The sequence below is a fragment of the Saimiri boliviensis genome, chromosome 10 (assembly GCF_048565385.1).
Source record: "Saimiri boliviensis isolate mSaiBol1 chromosome 10, mSaiBol1.pri, whole genome shotgun sequence".
Lineage (NCBI taxonomy): Eukaryota > Metazoa > Chordata > Mammalia > Primates > Cebidae > Saimiri > Saimiri boliviensis.
In genome coordinates this window covers 29,414,362-29,441,040 of record NC_133458.1, presented here as the reverse complement: position 1 = coordinate 29,441,040, position 26,679 = coordinate 29,414,362, and the positions used below count along the sequence as shown (strand labels likewise).

Genomic DNA, 26,679 nt, shown 5'->3' with positions numbered 1-26,679 from the left:
GTAGTTGGGACTACAGGTGTGCACCACCATGCCTGGCTAATTTATGTAATTTTTGGTAGAGACAGAGTTTCACCATGTTGGCCAGGCTGTTCTCAAACTCTTGACCTCAAGTGATCCACCTGCCTCAGCCTCCCAAAGTGTTGGAATTAGAGGCGTGAGCCACCCCACTCAGCCACATGTTGACTTTATATTTGTGATGTAACAGTTCAGAGCCCCTACAGTTAAAGCATAGGGATATTCTGTGACTGGCTACAGAATCTGCGTTCTGGGAATCTGATAGTGAACCTTTGAGCATCCCCTCATTTTTCCTCATGTTCACACCCTAGGAGTCCTGAGTAGTTTCTCATGTCTTGGATTAACAAATAATATGAATGGGATGGTTCCTATGATGGTAATTGAAGGAATGCTATTCAAGGAGGTACTGTGGCTCATTTTTTCCTCACTTAGTGTCAGTTTGGAGTTTAGGAGAAATATCATATTTTGGGTCAATTTTTATTGTATATTCAGAAAGGCAAAGGCATTCTTTTTTTTTTTTTTTTAATCTGGCCATAACCTACTAAAGCCATCTTAGGATTCCTTACCTGAACCATTAATGCTATGACAGGTTTAATAAGGCTCTGACTTTTGAACTAATACTAAAATAGTGTATCTTAATTATAAATAAAACCATTTTTATTGTATACCATAGTCACTAGAATGATAAATTATAACAAGAGATTTTGAAGTTGGACATAAGGTAAAATTGCTAATTTTGAGGATTAGAAACCAAACTGGAGTCCCTAAAATGAGTGTTAAATCTATTCAGGTTTCTTTAGAGAATAGGCTCATTTGTCATTGTACAAAACTTGACAGCATGCTGTATTCATTCATGAAGTGGAGTACGAATGATGACTTTAAGACTCTTTCAATTTCTAGATCTCCTGTTATCTGATCTAATGTCTAACATCTCTGTTCCACCAAGTTGATATCATTTCATTCATTTACTGGCTCATAAACAATTGCTTATAGATAGCCAAGGAATTTCTTCACAAGTGTGGATTTCTGTTGAAATTTATCTAAAATCACATTGAAAGGAGTGGCAGCACATATCTGATTCATGTGCAGCCAGTTGTGTGACATATATTCTGACATCCACCTGGTTTCTTTGAATATTGCCTTAACCCTGATTCTCTTTCATCCCTGGGACCATAGATCATTGCTTATTGCAGCTGCTGAGTGGTCTTGGAAGGTTAGCCCAAGGCCCTGCTCTCAAACACTGTATGCCAGGCCATTGTAAAGTCCTCTGTCACAGAATAAAAGGACTGACCTCCAGTGTCAGATATGGTGTCAATTTTTAATCAATTAGGTTCCCTCTTGGTGAGAGAAGCATTCTTTATTGGTTCCTGCACAACAGAGTTGATTTTATTCTATTTGTGCTGAGCTCAAGTTTTGTTCCCCAGAGTGACATTGTATAAATGATGAATATCGTATCTCTGAGTAGTGAGTAGGATGCAACTCAGCTCTGCTGGGCTGGAACATTCCTGATGCAAACTGCTTTTCCTGACTCACCACCTGAAACCACTTGCCTGTCTTCTGGGCCCATCACTTGCCACAGTGAACACCCACGTGCTCTGGTGTCTGGGAGCAGGCAGGGCAGTTGCTGCCTTGGGGGGTGGCTAGCACATCATTGCACATTTCTGCCAATTCCCTTCAGACCTCTGCAGCTGTTCAGCATGGCACATGATGATTAAGAAGCACCACGAGGGAGCGTATATGTCTATATGCCTGTGTGCACGAAAGCTGATTAAGGCAGCCTGTCACAGCTTAAGAAAGATAGTGGAGGTAAAATCATCTTCTCTACCTAGACTATTATTTGACCTTCTCAGGGAGTCTATAATATGACAATTTTGAGGAGTTGCTAAAATGCAGAGAAATAAGATTGAAGGTAAACTGCTAAGGTGTTTTGTTGGCTTTGCTGACCTCCATCCTGGTTTTTGGAAATTGATTCACTTCCTAGATTTAATTCTGGATTAATGTCTTTAATTAAATTACCCATACTCCTCTTGTAGGCTTTCTTTTGTAATTTGTGAACTGGGACTATTATATGCCTTCCTTCTCTCATGAAGTTGAGTCATGAGAATCCAGGATGATAGTAGGCTTTCAGGTTTGTCCAGATGCCAGTAAAGTACATGGTTTGATTTTGCTTAATACTGTTTTTATATAGAATCTGTCATAGCCCTACTTTTTCGGTTATGATTTATTCCTGGTTCTGATATCATGAGAAGTGCATCAGTGTGCAACTAATCTGACATGAGTAGTATTTTTCCCTGTCTTTGTTGGTTCTGCCGACTTTATTGTCTTTTCAACCCATTGCATGAATTCCAGTGTTATTTAATTAGATCTTCATGAGGGCTTTAGCTTCCACAAAATGAGTATGTGCTGATGCTAAAGGGTGTGTATGTGTGTGTTTCTAATAGAGAGAGTGGTAGAAGAGTACATCTGTATTCTTGAAGCGTTTTGGAAACTCCCTCAATTGCTATACTGTCTACTAGAACTCCCTTCCCATCTCCTGTTTACCATCTGCCCTCTTTCACTAAAATCTAGACTAAGGAATATTCACAGCAAAGAGTTTTGTGTTAATTTCTTCAGGGGCCCATCATGAACTGGAATTTGTAATAAGTCTAACATGTTTTCTAGTTTTACAGAATGATTTTCTTGGTACGTGAATAAGATGGTGAGACTGGTGTCCTCAGGCTGTGGTCCTCTTCTGATAGCAGGAGCAAGCTTTTCCTGTGTTTATAATTTTTCCCCCTTAATGCTTAGAGATCAGTTTGCATTGCCCTAGTCATTTTGCTTTTAGGAAAATAAGATAATAACTGGAATTTTCATTGGGATTTCCCTCCATTATCTTATAAAATATCTAAAGTTGAGACTCCTTATGGTTTACCCATGTAATACAGTTTTGTAACATGACATATGAGTCATTTCTATAGCTCCTGTCCCTTAATTGCAGAATTTCTATCACCATGGGAACCATTGTATTTAAACTTGGAATTTGCTTGGACAACTGGGGTTTCGAAAATGATGGAAAAGATGGAATTGCAAGAAGCCAGCATGTATTGAAGCTTCAGTGCAGACAGTAGATGCTCATTGTAAACTGTCCTATCACAGAGACTTGTCCTGAAAATATATACCTATTCCCCTAATGTCTCTTTTACTATTTCTTTTGAATGAGCAAATATTGTGGAGGAGCCTCATTTGTAAACTAGCCAGTGGCCTGTGTGTGGTTTTCATGCAATTGAAATTGGTCCTCTGAACTAACCCAGCTCTTTTTAGGCACTTAAAATTGGGCATTTTTCTTGATCAGTGCAGACATTTGGGAAGTTATAGGGCTATAAATCATTTGGTGAGTTATTTCAAATCCAAATGGCCTTAGATGTTGTTCTCTTTTCAAAATCTGTCTTTCTTGAGGCATATGCTTTTAGGGTGTGGAGATGGCAATGATATCCATGTGCACCAGACTTATAAATCCAGAATTTCCAAGACTAATCTCTTAATCTTCTGGCAGACAACTGGCTCTCATCCAGTGTAATGGGTGTTACCCCGTTATCTAATGGTGTCAGACATCTTTAACACCCTCTTATTCCAGTCCCTTACCCAGTCCTGCCGGGTAAATATCTGAATGTTTCCTCCTTTCCAGAGCAGTGCTCCTGCCTTGCTTTATATCTCATCTGGCCTGGACTCCTATGTGGCCTTTCTACTGATTTTGCCACAAGAATCAGGGTGTTAGACTGCCTCCTCATGTCAGTAATCCAAAATCAATCTGGAAATGGTTACTATATGTAATGATATTATCTCTATTCTGGATAAATGTGCTTCTGTGAGCTAGGTTGGCAACCCAACTACTGTTTATAGCCTTGTTTCTATGGAATAAAATATTCTAAATGTCTAAACAGAGTTTAGGGAGATGTGGCTCATTCGTAATTTGGTGGCTACCATTGTATGATTTTCATGCCTCTGAAATTTCTTCTGTGAACTAGACAGTCTTTTTTTTTTTTTTTTTTGTAAGGCATTTGATAAAATGCCTATAGTATCTTTTTTTGTTGTTTGTTTTTTTGAGACAGAGTCTCAGTCCAGTCTCACTGGAGTACAGTGGTGCAATCTTGGCTCACTGCAACCTCTGCCTCCCGGGTTCAAGCAATTCTGCCTCTGCCTCCTGAGTAGCTGCGACTACAGGCATGAGCCACCATGCCCAGCTAATTTTTGTATTTTTAGTAGAGATGGGGTTTCACCATGTTGGCCAGGATGGTCTTGATCTCCTGACCTCGTGATCCACCTGCCTCGGCCTCCTGAAGTGCTGGGAGCCACTGCGCCCGGCCATGCCTATTGTATCTTTAAGGGTTAGGACTGCTGTTTATTGGGTTTCCTGTTTGTCATAAGCACTGAACTCTAAGAGCTTTGTTTCACTTTTAATTTCACCTCCACCCTGCAAGATCTACATATTGTTCTTGTCTCTACAGGTTAAAAACAGAAACAAAAACAAAAAAAAAACCTGGAACTCACAGAAAAGTACTTTACCCAGATGCCAATGCTTTTAATTGCTATGCTGATTTAAAGACTCTTGGAAATGTTTACTTTTCTGTTGTGTATACTGACTCAGATGTAGACAGTGTCGTGGTATTTTTGGAGTAATGTCTGTTCCTGTATATAATACATACTTTGCATGCTGCAAGAAACTTGTTTTTTTGGTAGTCTATAGCTATCAGGAGGTGGTAATAGCACTATATATCTGCCTTCGGAGTGCTTTTAGCCCTCTAGACATTATCTCACTAGTCTTTGAGATGTCCCTGTGAAGTTGTGTTTCATCACGTCATTCTTCAGAGAAAGCAGTGTTAGATTACATGTTCTTCACCTAGATATACAGACAATGTGAAGTCCTCGCTAACATTGCTAAGCCAATTTTGAAGCTTGATTTCTCTTTCTCTTCATTCCCTTGGCATAGGTGCAACTTCTGGGAGTGTCAGGGAGAAAGGAAGGACAGGTGTTGCTTTTTTATCTTGGCACAGAGTCATGGAGAAGTTGAGGGGCACCGTAGGTGCTTGTTCCACTGTGCAAGAATAGATCTCCGAAGGTACCAGGAGTAACATTCCATAGCAGGAGCAGTTTTTCACTTCACTAATGAGAGCTCTTCAAGGGCATAGCGCTTTCCTGAGGAGGACTCCACCCTTCTCCCTGGCTATTTATCAGGGTTGTCCTTTTTTCTTAAAAACACTTGTGTGTTCTGTCTGTTGCAGTGTGCTAACCTAATCAGCTGTGTTACATACAAGGCTGGGGGTCTGGGGATTCTTGTTCTTAATTACCTCTATTTAAGTTTGGATTTTATAAACATTTCTTTTGTCATCTCCACATTTTTCACCTCATATTAATTTGATTCATTCATACGTGGAAAAGTCCTTTACATTAATGATCAAAGCAGGCCCTAAGGTTGTGAATGCATTGTGATTTAAATTGACAGGTTTATACAAGGTTGCTTGTCCTTGCCTCTTTAGTGCCAGCTGTTCAGTGTGGCTGTAAATTTTTTGAACAAATGACTGAAGATATTTGCCAAATTGAGAGCTGTTTTGAATGACTTGTAATTTCAGACCATGCATTTTTCTAGGAAGAGTTCTCCCACTTGGAAGTGATAGGAATGTGTCAAACTGTATTGGAAGTCATGGTTCATTTTAGATGCCCTTTACCCTTTGGGTTTTGGGAAGGATCCTAATCTTCTAGCCCTTTATCCTTTTATTCTTTTTTTTTTTTTTTTTTTTTGAGATGGAGTTTTGCTCTTGTTGCCCGGACTGGAGTGCAATGGCGCGATTTCGGCTTGCTGCAACCTCCACCTCCCATGTTCAAGCGATTCTCCTGCCTCAGCCTCCTGAGTAGCTGGGATTACAGGCATGTGCCACCATGCCTGGCTAATTTTTTTGTGTTTTTAGTAGAGATGGGGTTTCTCCATGTTGGTCAGACTGATCTTGAACTCCCAGACTCAGGTGATCCTCCCACCTTGGCCTCCCAAAGTGCTGGGATTACAGGCGTGAGCCATGGTACCTGGCCCTACCCCTGATTATTCTTGAGGGCTCTTGTCTGGTGAGGGCTGATGAACATAAATGACTGGAGTTGCCTGTTTCTGGAAGCTCAGCAAGGTAGCTTTCTTCCTGCCGTCACCTAAATGCTCTTTTCAATAATGAGATTTTGGTTGTCTTTTGTTGTTGTTTTCCCTGCAGATTCTGAAAAGTACCCCTGTGCTTTGAGGGCCATCAGGGTGTTGAGCGGAGCACACAGCTCTTTGGTGAAGTGTGTTATTTGTTGCTGTTGTTTTGAGACAGAGTTTTACTTTTTGTGGCCCAGGCTAGAGTGCAGCGGCATGATCTTGGCTCACTGCAGTGTCCGCCTGCCAGGATCAAGCAATTCTCCTGCCTCAGCCTCCCAAGTAGCTGAGATTACAGGGACCTGGCTAATTTTTTGTATTTTTCTTAGATGGGGTTTCGCCATGTTGTCCAGGCTGGTTTTGAACTCCTGGCATCAGGTGATCCACCCACCTTGGTCTTCCAAAGTGCTGGGATTACAGGCATGAGCCACTGCACTTGGTCTTGAAGTGTGTTATTTGTATGATGAATATTTTAATATCCTCTTCAAAAAGCATCTCTAAGTTAAATGAAACTAGAGTTTTCAACTGCATTCCTGGAAATTTCTTGTATATGCTCACCTGAGGGAAATGATTTATTAGCTACCAGAATCCTCGAGATTCTCATATCTCTGGATAATACGCTTATATTACTTTGCTTATTATTAAAGACTTTCTTACTTGGACTCCCTAGTTACCCATAGTTTTCTGGTGAATGTTCCTATATTTATAACATGATTTGTGGTCTTAAGCCACCCACTCCTGATCTTTTCAGCTAGGTTTCTGAAATGTCGTCCTTGGGGCTGGAACTTTCCATGCTTACTCTCTGCAAACCAAGATTTTATTTTAGGGGAGATTTGTGCTGAATCAGCTCAGCTGTGTTTGGGGGTAGGGAGAGGACAGGATTTTTTTCTCACTTTAAAAATAACCCTTATGTGCCAAAAAACCCTATAAAATGTGCTGAGTTGCAAATCTTCCAACTTCCTATACCTCCTGGTTTACAGAGAATAGATTCTTTTGAGCTTGGGCTTGATACTGTGCAGAATATCTTATGTTGTAGACAAGTGTAAAGTGAGGCTGGATGCAGATGTGCTCATTTGGAAAGGAAACCTGGCAATTGCTGTCTTTTTTCAGTATTTTTTTCTCTAGAATACAGGTAGTTTAGTCTGTTACAAGGATCTATATAGGGATAAAAGATACAAGTTTTCTAATGAGAAAAAAGTTTTCTTATGTATCTGTGAAGTAATTCATATCATTCAGAAAGAGTCCAATTGGAAAGCACCAATGTTCCAGGGTTTCTGTGTATGTGGCGTCTCTTTTTATTATGCTTGGTGAAGTTGGGCTAATTGTTTAGGTTGCTCGAATATTTCTTTCCCAAGCGTATGAGCAATTCGTTTACGTGTGAAAAGATACGATACACAAATGTTTGTTGGTTCTAAGGTTGAAATTTGTCGACTTTTTATAGTTGGGTGATAGAAGTGATATTTTAAAGGCTGCATCTTCATAATTGGTGCATGTAGTTGTAAGTTAAAAAATGAGCCTGTTGTTTTAATGTATTTAAAATCTGAGTGATACTTTTTGCTCTTATGTGAGTGAAAGAGGTTATTTTTATTGATACCCAGAATTGCCTTTTTTATCTTTTACCTGAGGAGTTACCATCTTCTGGCAAAGTTTTAGATATCCCTAGAATGCAACAGTTCTATCCCATGAGTAGGACAGGCCTTCCTGATGTTTTCATGATGATAAGCGTAGTGGGCTGTACAGCCTCTCCCCGGAATACTCATCCATCTGGAACCTTAGAATGTGACCTTATTTGGAAATAAGGTCTTTGCAGATGTAATTAGCTAAGTTAAAATCAGGTGATACTGGATTATGATGGACCCTAAATTCAGTGACCTGTCTCTTCATAAGAAGAAGAGGATCTATTGCCAGGTGTGGAGGCATGCACAGCTACTTGAGAGGCGAGGTGGGAGGATTGCTTGAGCCTAGGAGTTGGAGGCCAACGTGAACCGTGATCATGCCACTGCACTCTAGTCTGAGCAACAGAGTGAGACCCCAACTCCTGAAGGAGGAGGAGGAAGAAGAGGAAGAAGAAGAGAAGGAGGAGGAGTATTGAGCACAGAGAGAAAGAGACCATGTGGCAATGGAGGTAGAGACTGGAGTGGTTTTAGTTACAAGCCAGGAAATGCCAACCATTGCCAGGATTCACCAGCTAGGAAGAGGCAACGAAGGATACCTCCCTGGGCCGTCAGAGGTATAATGACCCTGCCTACACCTTGATTTCAACTTAGAACTTTCGGAACTTTGAGGGGGTAAACTTCTGTTGTTTTAAGCTAGCCAGTTTGCGATACTTTGTTATGGCAGCCCCAGGAAAGCAGTTTAGCTTCTTCTTGTATCTGGCCACTTGACTCTTGGCCAGACCTCTTGTTTCTGGGTTTCTACTTCAGTAGTTTCTTTGCCAAAGTAATCTGTGAGATAGGGTTTGATAATGTCAGCATTCTTTCATCTCTCATTTCCTGCCTGTCTTGTCTTGCTTCCTTTGTGTTCATTCTTTCTGTCAATATTTTTTCTGGGTGCGTTTTCTTTACTTGATGTCCACTTAGGAAGGCTGCCCAGTCTCATGGCCATCCTAGTCACAGGGCCTCCATCGCTTCTGCTTAGTAATTAGCAGGATTTTGAAATATGACACACCCTGGGAGAAATCATTCCTGGCAGTGGCTCTTGATGAACCATGCTCATCCCATTCAAGGTTGATGAATAGAACATTAGGAATAATTAGCACAAGTCTGTCTTCTGGAACACCATCTCTAACATTCTGCTTGCTTACAGAGAGCATTATGTGGCACTGTGCAGGAATTTTCTTCAGTAACTGTAGGAATCCCAGGTTTCCTCTTTAATCTGGCCTTTTTAGATAAGATATTTTTTCTTCAGCTTTGCCTTCTCACCTCTTCTGGCTTCAAGTGGGCTGCGCTGAGGAGCAGGTAGTCCTCTGAAAACAAAGGTCAATAATTAATATGTTTATTTTCTTTAGAACTCAGTCCCTGAAGCTTTGGTCATGTGTAAACACTTGCTATATTAAGAAGGCCTTAATATGTTAACAAGTAACCTAGTAACACCAATTTATTTCTCAAACTCATTTTTTTTTTCTTTTTTTTAAGACAGCATCTCACTCTGTCACTCAGGCTGGAGTGCAGTGATGTGATCTTGGCTCATGGCACCCTCTGCCTCCTGGTTCCAAGTGATTCTTGTGCCTCAGACCCCCAAGTAGCTGGACTATAGGCCTGTACCACTGTGCCTGGCTAATTTTTGTATTTTTAATAGAGATAGGGTTTCACCATGTTTGCCAGGCCTGTCTCGAACTCCTAATTTCAGGTGATCTGTCTGCCTTGGCCTCCCAAAGTGCAAGGATTACAGGCGTGAGCCACTCTGCCTAGCTAATGCATTTCTGTTATTCATTCAGCAAATATTTTTTAGCAACTATTCTGTGCCAACCTTTGTTCTAGGGATTGGGGAGAGAGCCTGTTTTTATAGTACTAATACTTTAGAAAACGCACGTAGTTGTTTGGTACCTTTATAGAGGTGCAGTAAAGATGAATAAAATATCATCTCTGTTGCAAGTTGCTTACAGTCTAATGGGGGTAAGATGGCATCCGTTGTATGAGAAGTTGAATAAGAACAGATTTGAATAACTGTTAAGATAACAGAAATCTATCACTTGGTGGTATTTGATTAATATTAATGCAAAGTCTACTGATTGTGGTTATCTTTCACAGATAGGAGAGGTCTCACCCGCTGGGTCACCTTATGTATTTAATGGCCTCAGCTTCCAGTTATAATCCCGAGTCTTAGGAATATTTCCGCCCCTAACTTCTTTCTCTGCTTATAGATTTCTGCTTCCAGCTGCTGACCAGTGGGTACCCCACTGCAGTGTTCAGTAGGTAGTTGACATCTGTCACGTCCAAAATATAGTTCAGAGTTTCCATATGATTTTTTTTTCTCCTGCCCACAAAGTGCCTTGGCTTTGCTATTGATCTTTCTTAATGTCATCTCCTATCCCTTGTGCCAAACATTAAAACCAGGAGTTACCTAGCCGCTAACCCAATCTTTTCCATAACCAAATTCATCATTACTCCTCTTTTTCATGTTTTTTTTCAGTGAATCTCTTAGTCTGTGTCTTCCTTATCTCTTATTTTAATTACTGGAAGTTCATCTTAACTACTTGCCGTGTTTCTTCTGTTTATGCCATCTTCAAGATTACTGTCACAGTTGCTTTCAAAATGCATAGGCCTGATCATGTCACCAACTCTACTGATACCCATTGGGCTACAGAAAAGAATCTTACTCCCTAGACGAATATATAATAAAAAGCAAAGAAAAGGCAGCTGTATGTAAAATGCTGTAACTTCCAGTGAGCATCTTGCTTCCATTTCCAGTCTGATTTCCGGTGTTATTTGCTACATAATATGTCAAAAAGAACTTCTCACCATTCCATGGACATGCCAAGCCATTGCACAACTTCTTGCTTTCATACTTTTTTTGTTGTTGTCAGAAATCATGCGTCTATTCTGTATTTCTGGCTCGCCATGTAGAGTCTGGTGTTCTTTGTCCTCCTATGATGTTTTTGTAACCATTTCTGTTGTAGTAGTTTCTAGGTTTGACCTACCTCCCCACCTCATAGGGCAAAGAGCCTGTCTTTTCTTTTCATTGGCTCACAGTTCCTGAGACTGTGCTTGACATTGAGAATGAGGTCGAGGGCCTCAATAAATCTTTACAGAAGGGGTGGGATTTGTCCTGTGCTTTGTCATATCAAAGATTTGGATGTGGAGAAGGGATGGAGAAGGCCTGTCATAATAGCTCTGAGCTGGGAAAATGGTTTCCTTGTCACCTGCTTTTTACATTTCCTCATATTGTTATATAAAAATATGGACTTGGAGCCCTAATTCAAGGAGACTTTAGGTATAAGTACTGTCTAACCGAATACAAACCAAGACTTTAAAAATAGGTTGGATAAATATGTTTTCTTATGTTTTGCTGTATATTAATTAAAATTGTTGGATTATCACTACATCTGATTGGCAGCTTGTAATGTGAAGTCTCCATGAGGGAAGCTGAGCAGTCACTCCTTAGTGCTGTAGGTCTGATTTGGGACTTTCCTGTGTCTTTTTTTCATTATTGAAAATGTATATTATTTGTATCCTGTTCTTAAAAAGCACAGAAGGATTTACTCAACTAGTAGGCAGTAAACTAATTTTTGGCTTGAATTCTCCATTGTTAAAGTTTTAAGCAACATAATGTTGATGGACCTTGACTGAACCCTTCTGTTCCCACCTCCCTCTCAACCCCTGGCTTGGGAATATTAATGTTCCTATTCTCCAGTAGTAGTGCAAATGAGTTGGAAATCTGTAAGTCAGTGCCTTGCTCCACTCTGCCGTGTCTGCAATGTATGGCACACCTTTTTGCCTGGCAGGTTGCTACTGAGCCCGTCCTAGTAGAATCTGATGCACAGGGTGGGCAGTAAAACAGCAAAATTTCCTATACGAGGCTAGGTTTCTACCACCTCCAAACCTTTAACCCCCATAAAAAAGACACCAAAAGAAAAGCAAGGAAAGGAAAAGTAAAGATTGGAAGAAAGGAGAAAGTCACAGAGGTGACCTGATCTTTGATTGGAAGTTTAGGTGACTGTGTTTTCGTAAGATGGTATCTCATGCAGCTAGAGAGCCGGGGAGGCTTTTTTAACTTTCTGATTGAATCGTTCAGCATTTGAGTGAGAAAATCATAATTTGATGATTTATGTGTTCATGAGGCCTCTGTTTCTTTATTTGTAAAATGGATATCATGTTTGCCACCTATGATTCCTTGGGTTTGTATAGTATAGGGAGAGACTGTAAGCAAACAGCCACATTAGGAGTAAATTTGAGCAGGTCAGAATGGATGGAACTGTTTTAGTTCTTCAGGGTGGAACTATAGAAGCTAGCACCTCAAATGCAGACCTGCAGCCTTGTCCAGAATTTGTCAGGCTACATTAAAATGAAGTGACGAGACATTTCCATGACCTCAGGCTGGAAGATATACAGTCAAAGATTGTGTATTGTCACATTCTTATACTTGGAATGAATTCATTTCTTTCATTGTTCCCATTTTCTTAATTTGGAAAATCCAAAGGTTACTTTTGCACTGTCCTCTGAAAAAACGATCTTACTAAAGTATCCAGAAAGACTCAATTTGTCATCCTGGTATTTCTAATCAGATTCTAACTTAACAGCATTTACTTATAAATATGTAGTTTTCCCAGTATTGACTCTGAGGAGGGCCACCATAAAGAGGCAGGTGGTTTTCCACTGTGGGATGCTGGCTCATCTTGTAGGATGGGCTGGAGGTAGAAAAACTCAGGAGCCTGGAGTCCTGGCCTGAAGTACATCTAGTCTTTGTTCATTTCACCCCCAGTTTATTTTGGTCCTTAGTTAACCCCTCTCTAAAAACAGAAGAGACTGGCAGGCAGGCTCTGAGGATCAGTTCATAAACCCCAGTTTGAAGATTTGTTGACCTGTTTTGCATAGACTGGACTGCTTTTACAGTTCTAAAAGTTTAATCTTTTCATCATCAAATATTGTTTTATTGTAAATATCAAGGAATTTGATGAATACTGATGTGATGGCTATGTGCCATGCACAACCCCTTGAGTCCTGTGGCAACTGGGTGTTTCTTTGAACTTACTGTGAACACTGATTGGTAAAGGCCTGTTTGCTGAGAATGCTACAATATAAATCTCTATTGCTTCTCTGTGGTGGTTTTAATTATCTTAGTCACCCATTATGCCCACCTTCTCCCAACCCCCACAAGCTAGGAGATTGAATTCATTCTTTCTCCACCTCTGTTTATGTTACCAGGTTAGTGTCAAAGCAGATCTTTTTACCTGAAATGTTTAAGTGGTTAGGTTGGGGTTACAATTCAGTTAGTTACTGGGGAAAGGAATTGTTTTCTACTTTTCTAAGAAGTGTGATTCCTAATGATTTTCTCCCACTTGAGGGCTGGTGGTGGTTTACTTCTGTCATTTGTCAGTTCCCTACATTTTGAAATAAATGCTTTAGGAATCCATTGCCATCAGAATGATTGACTTCTTGACATTATCCAGGTGCTTTTTCACATTTTCCCCTAGTTTCTCCTAGCTTCTCCTATTGCCAGTAGTGGAGTTTGCTTGCTGCCAGCAGTCTAGAAGAAAAGCAGCATGTAGTTTGAACCCCACAGCATGGGAGAGTTTTTGAAGATCAAAGACAAAGATGAGTCATGTTGCTGTTCTTCAGTATTTCTGCTTTGGTGTAGTTAATCACAGCTTTCCAAGGGGCAAATGGTAATAAGATCACTATGTCGAGATAGATTTATGATGTCTCTCTCACCATTCAGAGACTGAAAGTAGAATTGATAGTCTTTTTAATGTTACAGACACAAACTTCCCCTTCCTTTCTTTCTTTCTAACCTCATTTTCTTTCCTCCCTCTCTATCCTTCTTTTCCTCCCCTTTCCTTTGTGTTCCATTTTCCATCCCCCTCCTCAAAGTGTCTTAGACCTCCAACCTGAAATTGTCAAAATGCTAAGCTTGTAGTAGCTCTCACTTTCCAATGTATAGACTCCATCTGCCTTTATGTCTGACTTGGCTGTTGTAGTGGATCCCTGGGACCTTTCTGGCCTTAACAAGAAAAAAGTGATTTGCTAAATGCCACTTTTTCTTGTTTCTGTTCTTCCTTCCAGCAGCATGAAGCTTGGTTCCGTACCAGAGTTGACAGAGCATTAGCTTTTCTCTGAACCAGGCCTGCTTAAGTTTTTGCTTGATGGCTCCAGTTTTTTCTTGGCCTTGGATCCTCCCGAATGAACACTCAGAATGTTCCAGGCGAGATTATATTATGTAGTACATTTAGAACTCTCTGCCTTCTTTAACTGTCATTTCCCATTGTTTTTGGAAAAGAGAAAACATGGATAAGGAAAACGTTGCATCAGTCATTCCTCTTAGTCCGGGTCTCCCTTCCTGAGGAGTTCTAGTTGATGGGCCAGTGTATGTGTGTCCTTGCTGGGTGCTCTAACAATGGATTTGCCTGATGCTGCCCCGAGCACAAGTGGCATGTGGGGTGCTTGGATATTGTTTCAGCTAGTAAAAGAGTAAGTACTTGGATAACACGACCTGCTTCAGAGTCTGTTGTTTTTCTTGAATGACCCAGCTTTCTGTAATTCACATTTGGATTGGATTTTTTTTTTCCTGGACTCCATGTCATCATCTCTGCTCTCCAACTCTGTCTCCAGGTTGATGGGCAGCAGTACAGGGTTGATTTCTCTGTGTCCTTGTTTTTTCTGTTTCTTTCAGGGATTGCTTTTTACATTGGGATGATTTCTATGGTCAGGCAAAGGTACTTTTCCTTACAGGATTTTTTTAAATTTAGTTTTTAAACAGCCAGGAAGATACAATTTTTAAAATTTTTTTTTTGTTTTATATAACATAACTTGTTCTTTACATTTTAAAAATAGATGTAGAAAGGATGTGTTAAAAAAAATAGCTGCGTAGAAAGCACATATATGGATAAAGCAGTGATTAAAAAAATTTTTTTCTTCTAAAGATTTTTTAAAAAGTCAAATCAAGAAAGTAAATGAATATGGTTGTTTTATTGCTGAAACAGACATTTTGACGTCATTTGGCAGGAAAGCCAATATGGAAACATAGGATATTTTTTGACAAGCTATTATATAAAATGGGCAGACATTTGAATTATTTAACATCCCCTTTATCTTTTAGACATTTTTATTTATGGGGAAATTAATATTATTTTAAGATTTTCTCTTGGTGTGTTCATTTTTTATTTTAATTATTATTTTTAGTAGCTAATGCATTTACGTGGTTTAAAATTCAAATGCTAATAAAGAGTATACAATTGGAGACCTCTCTTTTGCCCTAGTCCTTCACAGGTTCATTTTATCACCAAAGAAGCAACCGATATTACCATTTCCTTGTGAATCTTTTCAGGGATATTTTAGGCCTACACAGGAAGATATGTTTGTGGGTAGGTATTCTCCCTTTTTACATATATGCTAGCATCATAAATACAGTTCAAATTTTCATACATATCACCAAAAATATATCTTTGCATTTGTGTTTCAATTCTGTGTGCTTGCAGGTGGTAAAGGTTTATCATATTTGATCTGTACAACTTAGAGAGAGCTTGCAATTTTCATGTAAAATTTTAGTCTAGTTTTCTCTATGGCCATAATTTTCCTACTTGAAAATGCGATTGTGAAATCTGCTACTACTAGTGATATTGTCCATTCTATTCTTGTTTATGGTACTATATATTTTTTCTATTTTGTTGTAAGTAACATTTACTGCTCATTTTTTCAATCATAAAAGCAGCACTTGTTTATTCTAAAAATCTTAAAGAGGAAAAGATAAAGGGAAAAAAACCCCTACCACCCAGGGTAGCATCTGTTAATACTTGAGTGTATATTACTCCAGTCTTTTTTTGTTAATTGCACTGGTATGTTTGCATAATTTTCAACATAGCTGTAATTATATGTTACTTACTGTTTTGTAACCTGCACAATATGATGGTTTTTCTATGTCATTAGTCTCCTACATGAAATATTTTATCATTTAATGTCATTGAATATTTAATCAATATTCTGTTGTGGGCTATTGTAGTGATTTAGTGCATGAGCTTTGCGACCAAATAGCCGTGAGTTTGAATCTCTGGGGTAGCATTACCTAACCCAGTCCTGTCATGACCATTAAATGAGGTAATATATGTTAAGCATTTAGTGCAGGGCTTGGCACATTGTAAGAGCACAATCGATAACAGCAAACTACTGAGTCAGGGTTTAGGAAAATTAAAAACAGAGAGCAGTACACAATATGACAAATAAAACAAACTAGTGCTGGGTCCTGATGAGGCTGAGTGAGAAAGGGGATGGGCAAAGTGAGCGGTGTGGTGGGGGGAGATACAGAGTGAGTTCTTATGAGGAAGAAGGCAGCCAGCCTTATTTCCCTTACACTCTCCACCTCCTAGTTGCTTTCAAAACCAATCCAGCAAGATGACAGTCTGTTGCTTGTTCCTCTTTAGAAAGTCTTTTTCATCCCCAGGTGCTTGGCTCCCCTGACTAGGATGTTCTGAGTCTGGGAGGAAGTGGAAATGACCTTGGGAAGGGGGAGCTGGGAGAGAACTCAACATCTCGCTTCCTTCTTTTCTGAGTTTCTTGGCACAGTTTTCATAACCAGGTAGGCTTCCCATGGGAACTGGCAAGACATCTGAGGAGGATTTAATTTACTTTGACCCAAAAGAAACTAAAGAAAGGGCAAAGTATGCACCCTACCAGCAGCTTTTTAAAAACCCGAGTTTCTCTGAAAGTCTTAAACTTAAAGCTCAAAATTAAAGTTTCTCAATCCCCTGAACTTATCTGTCTAACCTAAAAGTTTGTTTGATCATCAGTTAGAAAGAAATGTTGGATGCCTTGCCTCTCTCAACATTTTTGAGTTCTACAAATGAATGCCCAATTAATCCAGCATTGCAAACTCTTCTTTTTTTTGTTTTTTAATTCACTTTGACATATTTGCTTTTAAAAGTCAAGACTTAATTGAGGAGGTATTGGTGAATTCAGGTATTGATTAAATTTAGATAATATTATAAAGTGAGTTTATTTCTAATCCCATAGGTAGTATATTTTGTTTAAACTTACCTTGAGAGATTTAAAGTGAAAGAGAGATTTGTTGTGATTTGTGTTACAGAGTGATACATTATATTTACTCATATCATAGTCAATACTTAGGTGATGAAGGATTTACCCTGGTGTTAAATAGTGAGTATGACAATAACAAAATGAAGCGGAAATGTTGCTTTATTAAAAATTATAGGCAAACTAAAAAAAGTAAACAACTACTTTTGCAAATGCAGCACTATATTTTATTTGTTTATTTTGCACTTCACTCCTTTATTATACTGATCTGGAGCAAGGATTTAGTACAGCTGTGCTCACGTGAACGCTGGCATGTGGCAGGGCCAGGCAACTAGAACATGATTCAGAAATCAGTGAGACACACTTGGACAAGACCAAGAGGCATTTCACTGCCATGAAACAAGGCGGGGAGGGATTTTAAAGCTCACAGCAGGAAGCCCTCCTGCCCCTCAGAGGTCATGGAGCTGATCTTATATTGGTATGAGGAATGGCTTAGCTTCTTATGACCACGTGGGACTCTTTCAACCGCCACGAGAAACCACAAAAAGGTTATTGTTTTGTATTATTTATATATACACTATACTTTTTAAAATATATATATATATATATAAGTAAATGTAACACACAAACTCAATTTAGGATCTATCCCAACCTTCTAGAGTCAGCTCCTCTGGGGTCAGGGAGGAAACAGTTGTTACATCACCATGCAAGTTATATTCGTCCTCCACTGGAATGACTAGAGCCCCCAGGCCCTGACTGCAGGAGAACACAGGACTGGTTCCTGGGGGCAGACAGCATCTCTTGCTTCTCTTCATTGGTCATGGCTTAGCATGATTCTTCCCCACAAGTCCTTAGTAAACAAAGCACTCGCAAAAACCCAACTCACTACCTTTAAACACTCTTGGATAAGGGGAACTTTTCCACAGCCTGGACTGAGAACTTGTGCCCTAGAAGTGCTACTCTGACTAGAATGTATGAAGGGAATGGGTGCAGGAGACAAAATGGCTAAAATGAAAATGGGAGCCACTGGTCCCCATCTGTAGCTACAACTCAAGATGCCTATAGATGTGGTCAGTGTGACATGTGCAGGAGGGAGGGGCAGAGGGGCAAGACAGGCAGGGAACGTGCTCCTGGGGACAATAGCCTGCCCTCTGGCTTTCACTTCTTGGCCTTGACCTGGGCAGCCACAGCTTCCATGGCTTTACGCACGGTCTCTTTATCTCCCAGGAACTGCATGGGGTTGATGGGCTTCAAGTTCTTGTCCAATTCATAGACAATGGGAATACCAGTCGGCAGGTTCAGCTCCATGATAGCCTCTTCAGAGAGACCCTCCAGATGCTTGACAATGCCCCGAAGGCTGTTGCCATGGGCAACAATCAGTACCCGTTTCCCCTCCTTGATCTGGAGAACTGTTCTTCATTCCAGAAGGGCAGAGCTCTGGCAATAGTGTTCTTCAGACCCTCAAAGGAGTGTGTCTGATCTTCTGTGAGGTCTGAATACCTGTGATCCTTACTGATGTTACTGTAGAAAGGATGGTCAGGCTCCATTGGAGGTGGTGCAGCATCGTAGGAGCACCTCCAGATCTTTACCTGGGCCTCACCATGCTTTGCAGCGGTTTCTGCTTTACTGAGACCGGTGAGATCCCACTGATGTGCTAAGTTCTCACTACTGGCAGCCACATCTGATCAATGGCACTTAGCACTGTACAGAGAGGTTCCGGATCGCTGTCTTCTGCACTGAGCTGAAGCACATGTCAGACCCATAGCCAGCGTCTTGCAGTGCCTGCCCACCACACTTGGCCTCCTTGTGGCCCGCCGAGCTCAGGTCTACGTCGTACCAGCCGCTGAAGCGGTTCTTCAGTTTCCACATGCTTGCCGTGCCAGATCAGCACCAGTTTGTAGGCGGCCATGGGTGGCAGGCTGGGGATGCGGCACTGACTGGGGTTAGCAGATTCCTAAGTGGCAGCTCTGCATGCTGGCGGTGCATGGCCCCAGTGCTATATTTTTATACTATCTTTTTCCTATGGTGGTATCTTTAAGTTTCCACTGATTTTAAATACTACCCCTTTTTAAACTAAGTGCATATTAACCGAAATAGGTAATTGAAAAAAATATCTGATTTTATATACATCCTCAGCAATAGTGTTATTTGTCATCTCAGAAAAATTATCTACAAGTTTTTTTTTTTTGTTTTTTTTTTGAGACGGAGTTTCGCTCTTGTTACCCAGGCTGGAGTGCAATGGCGCGATCTCGGCTCACCGCAACCTCCACCTCCTGGGTTCGGGCAATTCTCCTGTCTCAGCCTCCTGAGTAGCTGGGATTACAGGCACGTGCCACCATGCCCAGCTAATTTTTTTGTATTTTTAGTAGAGATGGGGTTTCACCATGTTGACCAGGATGGTCTCGATCTCCTGAGCTCGTGATCCACCCGCCTCGGCCTCCCAAAGTGCTGGGATTACAGGCTTGAGAAGTTTTTTTAAAGTTCTTCATGGAAAAGCAGTCAGTGCTTAATTCTTAGGAAAGTATTACGGTTTTTATTTTGTTTTTATAAGCCAGATTCCTTGATGCAGATGAAATCTGTTTTCTCTCCTTGTTCATTGAAGTCATAACAAGTGTTCAAGGCCACCTCTGTGGTTTTCATTCTTGCTACCTGATTCTTGATAAGCTGTTTATTCTAAGGACCAAAGCAATTTAGCTTAGGATCCGTTTCAGCCCTGTATAGCCTAGAATGAAAATTCTGATCTTTACCCCTTTTCGTCGTCTCAGTCACTTTATCTTTTCTTCTCTTCCATCACTTAAGCAAGAATAGCATTCCAAGTGTGAAAAAAAAAAATGGAATATTCCTTTGCTGTTTGCACATATGCAAGACTCCTCATGCATTCTTTTGTTTGTTTGTTTATGCTTGCTTTAAAAATAATTGATGAGCAGTGGAATGTCATTTTTAGTAGTTGTAACCATTTTGCTGTTGTTTACCATCTTGTTTTCTTAGTTGCCGACCATGGAAAGCTTTACAAACCTCTACTCTTCATCTTCTTTGTGACTAATCCCATTGTCTTCCACCTCAGGTGGTGTAGTTGCCAAATTTTTGTTCTGTTTCTTGGAATGTATGTACAACTATACTAGTTATGTTACTTGAAAGGAAGTAGGAATATGTGGGCACTGAATGAAAATTAGTGGGTTGATTAGAAGCCTGTTGGAGAATTATATATAGGGAATCTAATCTCCCTTATTCATACTAACGTGTGTCACTGCTTTTTAGGAATGATGTTAACTAATGTTACCTTAGAAATCTTAGAACCTACCTTTTTTTTTTTGAGACTGAGTTTCACTCTTGCTACCTAGGCTGGCGTGTAGTGGCACGATCTCGGCTCACTACAACCTCTGCCTCCCGAGTTCAAGCAATTCTCATGCCTCAACCTCCTGAGTAGCTGGGATTACAGATGTGTGCCACCATGCCCCGCTAATTTTTTTGTACTTTTAGAAGAGACGAGATTTCACCGTAAATACAGGCTGGTCTCAAACTCCTGACCTCAGGTAATCCGCCCACTCCAGACCCCCAAAGTGCTGGGATTACAGGTGTGAGCCATTGCGCCTGGCCAGAACATAACTGAACCATGAATATCTTCGTGTTTCTTCTGTAGTCATTTTTTTTTCTGATTATAAAAGCAATATATGTTTATTGTAGTAAGTTTGGCAAGTACAAAGGAAAAATAAAAGTAATTCAAATAACAGTTTGGGGTATTTTCTTTCACTTATACATTTATATTCTAATCTGTGTCTGTGTGTCCTTTTTTAAAATTGACAATGGAGACCAGGCGTGGTGGCTCACCCCTATAATCCCAGGAGTTTGAGACCAGCCTGACCAACATGGCGAAACCCCATCTCTATGAAAAATACAAAAATTAGCTGGGTGTGGTGGCAGACACCTGTAATCCCAGCTACTCGGGAGGCTGAGGCAAGAGAATTGCTTGAACCAGGAGGCAGAGGTTGCAGTGAGCCAAGATCACACCACTGCATTCCAGCCTGGACAACAAGAGCAAAACTCAGTCTCAAAAATAAAATAAAATTGACAGTGGAGCCTGAACATCTCCCCACATCCTTAAATAAACTTTTATGTGTTGATTTTAATGGCTTTATGTTATTTTATTCAGTGAGTATATAATTTAGTTAACTGGTGTATGTTCATCTTACTTTTTTTTGAACCACGGTAAGGTGGTTTTATTTTATGTTTTAATAAACAAGCCATACTGTGTATTAGTATCAGCTAGATCTAAGTATCACTAAGCCCTACAGAATCAGTCATCTACATTTTGGAGGATGTAAAAGTTAGAAGAGTTAAAGATAAAAATATTCTGTGTCTACTTACTGACAGTGTTGAGCACTTTCTTAGACAGGATTTGGTCACTTAAGAAGCCTAATAGCTTTTTCCCATCCTTTTAAGTCCTTGTATTTTATCTCATTTAAAAAGTCAACCTTTTTTGGTTCCTGGGATTTTAATTCTCTCATTTTAACTTTAATTTCATTCCTTTTTTTAATCTTAAATACCATTTAGCCTAGGTAAATGGTATTTTTAATCTTAAATACCATTTAGCCTTAATGATTAATTTCTTAATCCCTTATTTAAAAACAACATAGCAACAAATACTCCATTTTTTTAAGTATTTAAAATTTTTGATGTGCTTCTATATAGATCAGCAAGAGGTATAGCTAGCTATAGGGTAGGTGGTTTTTGAGAGAGCCTGAGTCATTAACAGATATGTCAACCTTCTTGCCGACTACTCTCTTAGCCATCTCCCTGTGTCATCCATTTATTTTAAAGGGTAGCTTCTAAAATAATTCCAACTTGGAAGGCCGTTGGGCTAGCCCTTCCAGACTGAAGTTCAATCCAAGCATAAAATAGACTTTCTTTATTGAAATGATGTTGATAAACCACCTTTTACTGTGGTTTCCTATCCTCATACTTCAGATATTATTCTGATTTTTAGAATCTTAGTTAAAACTCTTTTATTAACCAGATGTTTATACTTGGGGAAGTCACATAACTTCTGAATCTGTTTTATATCATAGTGCATGCTTGCTCTAGGTGATAACTGTGGCCCTTTTCATTCTGATTTAAAATAAACTTTCATTTTAATTTATCCCTTAAAAGCTCCAATTAACAGTTGGAATTTAAATTGAAATCTTCCAATAATTAAATTATTAAAAATTTAAATATTAATCATTTTTAAAAATTAATTTTTCCCATACAGATGCATTTTGTTTTTACCCTTTTATAATCTAGCCTAATTGCAAAATATATGACTTGGCAATTTATCTTTTATGTCTCTTTCAAAAGAACCCTTTTCATAATTTGGGGGCAAATTGTTTAACTTCTGTGAATCATTAATAACCCTTGTATTGTCATTGTAGATGTTATTGATGTATCTTTCCATCGCTCCCCAGCCCTGTTAACTATGGGATGTTCTTCTAGACTTTTTAGCCCCAGACTTATCACTGAATATTACTCAATTTATTCTATTCTTATGTTTATCATGATGCGTATCCACAGGAATTATAGCAGATGTCACTAATCAAATACTCATTTTATTAGATCTGAGATGACATTTCATTTTATAACCTTCTGTCAGTTTTAACCATTTATCATGCAGGTTTTATGAACTAGTATATCCTTTTATTCTCAACACGTTTATGCACCTTGGTTTGTCTTTTAGAGAGAAAAATAAAGGAATAGTATATTATGCACCTATTTTTAGTATTTCAGATATAATAGATATAACTAATTAACCTGAAATGTAGTTGTTCCTTAATACATTTATTTGCATTACTCTTCTGTTTGGTGTCTTTAATAACTTTAATAACAGTTAGCATCTTTCTTACTATTTTTCTGATGTAGCAAGTGTTTTTTTTTTTTTTTTTTAAGATGGAGTTTCACTCTTGTGGTTCAGGCTGGAGTGCAGTGTTGGGGTCTCGCCTCACTGCATCCTTCATCTCCTGGGTTCAAGTGATTCTCCTGCCTCAGCCTCCCAAGTAGCTGGGATTACAGGCACACACCACTATGCCCGGCTAATTTTGGTATTTTTAGTAGAGACGGAGTTTCATCATGTTGGTAAGGCTGGTCTCAAACTCCTGACCTCAGCTGATCCGCCCGCTTTGGCCTCCCAAAGTGCTGGGATTACAAGTGTGAGCCACTGCACCTGGCTGCAAATTTATTTCTATTTTCTATACCTTCTGGTTGTTCTGATATATATATACTCTATATGTAGTGGGGCTTTGGATCATTCTTTTACTTTTTGTTTTGAGATTGACCACCCTCATCTAGAGTGATTTGTGTGAAGATTTTGGACAGCGATTACAGTAAATTCTTGTCTGTAGTTGGATACCTCATTTGAGGATTTTCTAGTGTTTGAAGATTGGTACTTTTGTATAATCTTGGTTATTGTATTGGAATGCTTCTCTTACTGCCTGGGCGTTTTCTCTAGAACTGCTAGAAATTTTGACTTTGTTCTTCTTCTCTGTAGAGTTGTCTAAAATTTTCTGGAACTTGTATAGTGTCAGAAAAAATATCATCACTGTCTTCTTGGGCTGGTCTTTTGACAACCAAGATAATAAATTTATAGCTTGAAATGTTATCTGGAAAGCAAAGCTAATTCTCCTATTCTTGAGGTATTGACTTACCTCCTGCGCTAAACGACCCAGAGACTTTAACAGCCTAAGAATAAAAATTATTTCCATATTAAATCATGGAGCAGAGCTCCCTGTGTCATTTTTGTTTATTGCTTTACTACTGTCTTGTGGAAGAATATATCATTGGTTTTCCATCTGACCTCTTAGAGGTAGGGGCAGAAGAGAAGTCAAGTTAGCTGATCTGAAGAACATCACACAGGGAAGTACTGCAGGTGATGCGTCAGGGAGAGATTTGTTGCTGTGTATACTAGCGATACATTCAAACAGCCTATGTATTATTAACTAAGAGGAGAGTCCTTAAAACCCAAATTACAGTCTGATTCCTTTGAGTGAGTATGTGCTAGGAATCTTGGAAGCAAATGCAGCAGGTGAGGGAAAAGCCTGTAGGGATCCCCCACCCGCTCCCCTGCACAGTTTATATCTGTGTCTTGTTTGCATCCTGAACAGTGGCTGTACTCTTCATCTGGAGCAAAGGACCTGCTGTCAGGCAGTTTCGTTTCCCCTGAGGTGATTGGTGGGTTGTTTTATTGTTTGGACCATCCCTTGAGACACTGAAAGATTTCTTCCTCATTATGAGAGAGAGACTTTTAATTTTAAAAAAATAGATTTGGTTCAGGTTCTCTGAAGCGGACAGATTAGGAGATTAAAACACTCCTTTTACATGATTTGACTCTGATGGCTTAGTTTGCGTTTGTCAATGAAAGCTCTTCTCCATAGGCCACTGATTGCTCTCAACTGATTCTTAACACACTTTCTCTGATTATTAAAAATAATATTATTACAAGATTTTTTTATTAAAATGGTTCCCAGCATACTTTCTCTTATTATAGCTGCAGTCTCAAAAGTACACCTTAGTGGATAAACAAAGTATGGTATATCCTTACAGTCAGTACATTGTGTCCTAAAAGGAATGAAGTCTGCTGTATGCTTCAGTATAGATGAACCTGGAAAATATTGTCCCAAGTAAAATAATTTAGACACAGGAGATGTCATATTATGTGATTCCATTTACACAAAATCTTTCTAGGGATCTATAGGTAGTTGATGGTTGCCAGGGGCTAGGGGTAGGGCAAGTTGGGAAAAAGAAGTGACTGCTTCATCGATACAGAGTTTCTTTTCAGGGAACTGGATAAGCATGATGGGTGCACAGCATTGTGAATATACTAAAAACCACTGAACTGCTACACCTTAAAATGACTGAGAGGGTGGATTTTATGTTCCATAAATTTGATCTTAATTAAATAGTACATTTGTATGTTAGTGGTGTGGTTGCTGAATCAAGAAGGCCTTGGTGGCCAGGTGTGGTGGCTTATGCCTGTAATCCAGCATTTGGGGAGGCTGAGGCTGGTAGATCACCAGAGGTCAGGAGTTCAAGACCAGCCTGACCAACAAGGTGAAACCCATCTCTACTAAATATACAAAAATTAGTCGGGTGTGGTGGCAGGTGCCTGTAGTCCCTGCTACTAGGGAGGCTGAGACAGGCGAATTGCTTGAACCCAGGAAGCAGAGGTTGCAGTCAGCTGAGATCGTGCCACTGTGCTCCAGCCTGGACAGCAGAATGGGACTCCGTCTCAAAGAAGGCCTTGGTGTGTCTTGATGCTAATGCTGGTTGGCATTTTAGCCAATTGGTCGAGTGTTGGTGAGAGTGGGGGTAGGCTGACAATTGAAATCAAGGATTCTCCTCATTAAGAGAAGCATACATGTGTCCAGTGACTTCCTAATTCATGGAAAGTGCTGTTGGATAATCACCTTTATATTCTCATTATCAATGGGATTATGAGGACTTTGGTTAACATGCTTGACTGATTCCACTCCCTTGTGCATTTACTATTTTTTGCCTAAAGTCTGTATTGAAACTGTCCTGCTCTCCCTCTTTTCAGAAACTAGCTCCTAGTTTGCTGACTAGGTGTAGATAATAAACCCTCTGTTTATTTTGAGACTCTCTGGGATATACAGTTATAAATGTGTGAGTTAGAGTTCTAGTAAAAGGGGCAAATTGTGGAGACAGTTTATTTATACATGAACCCTCTTTTTCCGTATTATATTCTCTTTATCAGATTATCTGCTGCTCAGAGAAAGGGCTCTTTGAGCACGAATTCTTGACTCCTGATGTCACACCCTGTGCTTACTTAGTATTATATTAAAATAGAAAACAAAACTCCATGTTTTTTATTGACTGTACGTGATGGTTAAGGGAGACAGAATGAATCCAGTTTTTTCTAGTGAGAAGACTGGGATCCTTTTCTACTCTGCTGATGAGAAACAGAATCAACGGGCGCAGTGGGCATGGGGCACAGCCCTTCACATATTACCAGCTGTCTTAGAACTGGCTGGCTAACTCATGGCAAAGTGTTGGGTCTTAGTGAATGGTCAGTTGGCAGAGCAATATTTTATGTCCTCCTTCCACTCTTTTCCAGCTCTCTCTGAAGGGCTGCAGCTAGGTATAACAAACATCAACCAGTAGTATCAGATTGTCAGTGATCAGCATGCCAAAATGCAGTTCCTTGTTACGTGACAAGTAGAGAAAACATATGGCAGGCAGGTGGTGGTGGCAGGATCATTATCAGCTCAGAGTGAGATTGGCAGTTCATTTGCAGATAGTGATGCCCACCTGCCATGGCAACAGTACACCACTGGGCACCCGGAAGCTCTCATGATTGTGTCCTTCTAACAGTGTTTAGCCTGCCCTGCATAATCCTTACGGGTTGGCAGACTCTACCGAGCAGTGACCATGGCCTCAGTGTGGGAACTGTTGTGATGAAACAGATGCTTAACGGTGGAGACCCTGTTTGTGAGCAGGCAACTTTTTTGTGTTTTTTGCTTTTAAAGGTAGATGTTTTCTTTATATATTTACTTAGCTTACCATATTGTTTTTCTTAAGAATTACATTTTTCCCCTTTTCAAATGTAATTTAAAAATTTTAATCGCAGTGGAAAATGTATGATGTGAAAAATTGAAAGTGCCTTATAATTTGCACCTTCCAAGATAAGCCCTTCTAACAGTGGCAAGTATGTTCCTCTGGATTCTGTTCCATGTTTCCCTCACTTTTGTTCCCCTAACAGGATTACATCATATTTACCATTGTTCATTGGGTTTTCTATTTGTAAATGTTTCCATAACAGAATGTGTAGCACCACTTGTTCTC

At 39.7% G+C, this 26,679-nt stretch overlaps 1 protein-coding gene and 1 pseudogene across 1 annotated transcript in view; one reads left to right on the top strand and one right to left on the bottom strand.

Annotated features, from left to right (window-relative positions):
- Window positions 1-26,679, top strand: part of SND1 (staphylococcal nuclease and tudor domain containing 1) — a 442,553-nt gene that overhangs the window by 157,265 nt on the left and 258,609 nt on the right. The window lies entirely within an intron of this gene.
- On the bottom strand, window positions 18,010-18,760 carry LOC101049412 (phosphoglycerate mutase 1-like; annotated as a pseudogene).